Source organism: Peromyscus californicus, unplaced genomic scaffold, assembly GCF_007827085.1.
Source record: "Peromyscus californicus insignis strain IS unplaced genomic scaffold, ASM782708v3 Scaffold_3__1_contigs__length_106647218, whole genome shotgun sequence".
Lineage (NCBI taxonomy): Eukaryota > Metazoa > Chordata > Mammalia > Rodentia > Cricetidae > Peromyscus > Peromyscus californicus.
In genome coordinates, this window is record NW_026294551.1 from 84,851,575 (window position 1) to 84,857,424 (window position 5,850).

The window sequence follows — 5,850 nt, forward strand, 5'->3', positions numbered from 1 at the left end:
TGAAGTACCCCCAACCCCTGCAACAAATACTGCCTTCGATGACTATGGCACTTCACCGATATCAGATCAGTGTGGTGGCTGAGTGGCATCTCTCCTAGAGCTTATTCAAAATTCATGAGGATTTCTGAAATGCTAGTCGAAAATCTTAAGAGGCTGCGAGTTTGAAAACAGGTGTTCTGTTTAATTCTGCCAGCTCATGCACTGTCCTAAGTGTTTCCAAGGAGGCTAGAAGACTTAAGAATGTGTGGTTAACTAAATAGGTGTAGCATTAAATAGCATTGCCAAAGGATGGTGAGATAATCTGAGACTTTAGTTGGTTTATGACTTGATCTATGGAAGAGAACTAGAATTATTTTCTTAAGCCAATTTTTTTTTAGTGAAACTTCCACTGCCAAAAGGCTCATGACTTGGACATAGTGCCGTCCAGTGTCTCTGCATTGAAACTGATGCCAAGATGAATTCTTCCCCAAAGGCTCTTCCATTTGCCTGAATTTCATGTTCATAATTTTTGATGTTAGTGATTTGGGGATTGAGTTACATAAAGTTAATTTCCAGCCAATGTACTCTCAAAATTCTGAAAGAATCAAGTGTATGCCATTGATGGTCAAAGTATTTTAAATGTATTTTTATATCGGAGATCATATCTAGAATTCTGCACATGCTAAAAATGTATTCTAGCAATGAGGCATATTCATACCTAGATATTATCTATCCTCTATCATCATCTATCTCTTATATGTATTTTTATCTGATAGAACACAGTATTTCACTTAATTTATTTCTATTTGGTTTTATTGTTGAAGTATTTATCTAAGAGTAAAACATATACTTACAGTCTTTTGGAAAATATATCTTAAAAGGAAACAAAAATGTTAATGCAATTAACATCACCACCTTTAAGATCAAGGAACAATTCCTAAGTTTTTTATTTCCTTCTGAGCTGCATTAGATCCTTTTAATTTTATGGACTGTAATGGTGAATTGTATATATAAAATTGGTCCCAGCTTTAAAAATAGCACAAACCTCTCAGCCATCAGCAGAAAAACTCTTCTTGCAGCAGATAGCCAGTAATTCAGGGACTCATGAGCAGTCAAAGTGCAGAGAATAATTGTCAGTGGTGCGCTTATCCTTAAATGAATGTCTGTATTATACCCTATCCCGCAAGGTTCAGGGTGCATTGTGAAACAGGTCACAGAAAGTCTGTAAGATTCAGGGGTTGGAAATAACCACTATGGATGAGAATCTTCTGGAATTGGCAGGGCTGTTCCATACAGGAACTCAAAACAGCCACAATCATCAGCATAAGATCTGGATAAGCTGGTAACTATTCCAGCACCAACTGGGCTACATGAAGTTCATCCCTAAGTAAGTACCCATTGAGAGGTGACAGGTTCTGGAGGTGGGAGTGTAGGTAGCCCATGCTCCAGGGGATAGCCTCACATTCACCCACATGTGGACAACACCAATAAACCTCAGTGAGTTAATAGGCATGAGGTTGGAAGGGGAAAATTCAAAGTAGCTGAAGGTTGGGTATGCTCAAATTATATTATATACTTTTATGAAATTCTCAAAAAGTATTTAAAATAATTCAAGAGTAAAAAAAGGATGACTCCATCTTAGACTACTAGCAATAGTTGAGAGGGTGCCTGAACTGGCCTACTCCAGTAATCAGATTGGTGAATACCCTAACTGTCATCATAGAGCCTTCATCCAGTAACTGGTGGAAGCAGGTGCAGAGATCCCTGGCCAGGTGCCAGGCCAAGCTCCAGGAGTCCAATCAATGAAAGAGAGGAGGGATTTTATGAACAAGGGACATCAAGAGCATGATGGGGAAATGTACAGAGATGGTCAGCCAAACTAGTGGGAACTCATGAACTGTGGAGCAATAGCTGAGGAGCCCCCATGGGACTGGACTAGGCCCCCTGGATAGGCGAGACAGTTGTTTAGCTTGAACTGTTTAGGGGGCCCCCTGCCAGTGGAATCAGGATCCATTGCTGGTGCATAAGTGGGCTTTTTGGAACCCAGTACCTATGGTGGCACACTTTGTGCAGCCTTGGTGCATGGGGGAGGGGCTTGGACATGCCTCAACTGAATATACTAGGTTCTGCTGATTCCACTTGTCTTGGAGGAGGTGAAAATGGAGGGTAGGATGGAGAGGGTGAAGACGGAGGGGGGGAGGAGAGGGACATCTGTTGTTCGTATGTAAAATGAATAGAAAATTTCTTAATAATAAAGAAAAGAAAAAGGAAATAAAATAGCGCAAGTGGGTATGTTAAGTTGACAATTTAAAAACTGTGACACTATCTTAATGATGTCTCATTATGTCCTATTCTATATTATTGTTCATTTCATAATCTCTGAAAGGCAAGACAAGCTCCTCCTCCTCATGTACAAACAAAGAAAGTATTGTATTGAAAAGTTAAGAGTATATTCAGGAATCATTTACAAACTAGCACAATGGGGCAAATGAGTCATGCTGAAAAGAGGAATAGAGTTGGGAGTTTTGTTACAATTTCCAGTTTTTCTTAATTATAAGGTATATTATTTCTATTGTTAGATTCAAACCTTAGAGGAGTATCTGCTCCCCATTGTAACTGTGTACCCTGACCCACACCACACTCCATCTTACTCCAGTTTAACTTCATTTTTTTTCATATGTCTCTAAACTCTTAAAAACATGGACACTCACTGTTACCCATGAGAATAAGCCACTTGATATGTAAAATTACCACAACAAATTACAGCCCAAATTTGGAAAGAACTTTCTCTCTCCTCCATCCCAAAGACCATCTTAAAAACTCATTTTTAATACTTTTCATCACACCTATTAGTTGTTTTTTAAGGTCAGGCCACCAGTTGAAGAAGCTGTATTATGATAGTATTATCAACTCATTTTTACTTCAAACTGCTTAGACAGAAGTCACAATAGCACACAAAAAGTAACTTAAGCCCTTTGGCTCTGGATTTTAATGACATCAAGTCCCATAGGAAGGAGTAACGTAGGGCCTTGCTTAGGAAAGGCAGTTCAACTTAAATTTAGCCAATTGCCAGTTAGAAGGCTTCCTTTAAACAAGAATCTCTTGACATCCAGAAATGTCAGAAGAATTTGTTTTTAAAAATTCCTAAGTTATAACTTTAAAATGTTTCAAATACATATTCAATCAATTCAATGTGTGTTTCAGTCCAACCATGCTTCGAGAAATCAGTTTAAGGAATGGTAACGACGGAGTATCATTTATTTAGTCAATTAATTCAAGCTAGAAATAACTGCATATTTTTTAAAAATGGTGCAGATGAAATGGTATTGGTGGCAATAGAAAGTCTGTAAAATTTAGCAACTTCAGAAAGTTAATATAGCAACATGAAAATAAATATTAATTCTTGATAATGAAAATGATTAAATATTGAAAATTATTAAATATTGATAATTAAATTCAGTAATTTAGTCATAGTGATCTTTTTTAAATTATGAATTTGGGCTGATCAAATGCCTCAGAGAGAAATAGAGCTTGCTGCCAAGCTTGGTAATTCTGAGTTGGCTCTCTCCCAAGCTGTCCAGTGACCTCCACATACACACTGTGGAGTATAGGGTGTACGCACCATCTCAGAAAATAAGAAAATAAATGAAACTTAAAAGTGCTTTAAAATCATGAATATTTGTTGAAGTAATCACTAAATAAATGAAAATAAAATAGGTATTCAATCAGGTACATGAAAAAGAGAAAATGTAGTTTGAATGGAGTTATGTCCTATGCTTAACTTTTAGAAAATCCCTGAAAATTGTTTGTGGTGAATTCCTTATATTATTATGTTTCTAGAGCTTTTAGCTTAAGGTCTATATAAACAGTCTTTGGGGCACCATAGAGTTCCCCAAAGCATGTGAAATTGTATGCAAAATTTGGTGTCTGTCTGAAGTGATGAAGCATCCTTACAAGTGTTCTGATTGATGTGAAGAAGCCCGACATTGCATTCTAGTCTTAAAGGAATCCATCCCTCACCCTGTAAATTCACAACCAGTGGTCCAGACCTCAGAGGGTACAGGCCCCCTTCGGGGTGATTTATCAGTTCCAGCTTTATAAAATAGAAGCTGTCCTAGGCCTGAGTCCGGACACAGGTTCAGGTGTCTCTATGATCTAGAGAACCACTGTCTGGAAAGATTATTCTTACTAAATGACAGTAACTCTCATATCACATATGCAGTTCAGACTCATAGAAAATACACGATGATGTTACAGATCTTCGGGAGAAGTTAGGTACTTTCCGTAAATAATGTTAGGGGTTCCAGTTATCCTACTTAACCACTGGTGAGTGGAAGTGATGTATCCTGCAAATGATAGACACTCCATTTTAAAGGAGGCACATTATGGAAAATAAAATTTTCCACTATACAACCACAGCTATATGTATTTCTTTGGACCCCAACATGTGAATGCCAATATATGTGAGCCCAGAAACTTATTACTTGGAAATTCTAATTGATTTGGTCTCCTTTAATGCTAATTAATAAGTCACAGAAGAAAGACCCATTAAACAAAAATCAAGCTCTCTCAGGGAGTCGGGTTCAGGGTCTCCACTGCCACATGGGCCACTGTGGATGCCACCACCTTTCCCACCAACCCCTCACCATATCTGAGGAGCTCTTGGTGACCATGTTGTACATGGATGATGATTTCACTGCTGTGTCTGTCAAGAGGTGCTCAAGACACCATGGAGACCACAGCCTGTCAGCACATTTCCTGTAGAAAATGTTTCCTGACTGCAATGAGAAAAAGTGGAATACATTGTCCCCTATGTCACGGAAGTGTGACTAGAAGAGAAAGAGCATGTCCAGAATGGGCCTTATATCTTGAAGAAATCATGAGGAAGTTTTGGAGTAGCTGCTGGTGCCGTTCAAAAAAGATTAAATTCTACTGCACAGGACAGAGACATTCCAAATCTTGTAAGAAGTAACAGGATGAATATGATGCTTCTTCTGTCATTCAAAACTTTCAAGATTTCTCAAGATTCAGCAAGGAGCAATAATAGGAGTGAGGTATCTACATCTGGTAATATAGAAATTTACCAAGAGAATACAAGAATATTCTTGTATACAGCCAGATGAGGAAACTGAGGATCAAACTGCCGTGGAAGAGTCTTTTCAATTAAGCATCTGACGTGTCTAGACATCTCTGCATATTTGTACCTATAAGTGCCATTGTGGGAGACAACAAATAGTCACCATTTCAGTACTTTTCTGTGCATATTAATAAAAATAATAATCTAGTCTACTGTGTTACATTTTAATTTAAAATAAAGGTGGGCCACTCTAAAACAATAAAAAAAATCAAAAAACCAAAGCCAACCAAACAAAAAGCCCACAAATTGATAACACACAAAAATAAACAATTGAAGAAATTACACCTTTCTAACCATCTACTCTATTTAATTTTCTGAATGTTCGTTTCATTTATTGATTGTTTGTGGTGGGATGGGAGGTATGTGCATATGCCATATCATATTTGTGGAAATCAGATGTCAGTTTCCAGGAGTCTGTTCTCTTCCTCTACCATGTGGCTTCTGGGTGACAGACGTAGGTTGTCAGGGTTGGTGGCAAACACCTTTAGCTGCTGAGACATCTTGCCAGTCCTGTGACCACCTATTCTTTAGGAAAAGTGTATTTTTATTTACTTTTCATCTGAAACTTACACTATCCCATCAGCTGAATGTTGGCTAAGTTACCTTATAATGAAGAGAAGGTAAAATACGTGCAAATGTGCCTAATTTTCAGCTATTCACAGTCTTGACTTCTGCCCCTCTGAGTCTCACAAATAGCTACTGGCCAATTTGAAATTTTTTTTCTCTTTGACTCC

General features: G+C 37.9%; 1 pseudogene; it reads left to right on the forward strand.

The window, feature by feature from the left end:
• The first annotated feature begins 4,581 nt into the window (after nucleotides 1–4,581).
• On the forward strand, nucleotides 4,582–5,154 carry LOC128122625 (E3 ubiquitin-protein ligase RNF138-like; annotated as a pseudogene).
• The last annotated feature ends 696 nt before the right edge of the window (nucleotides 5,155–5,850 follow it).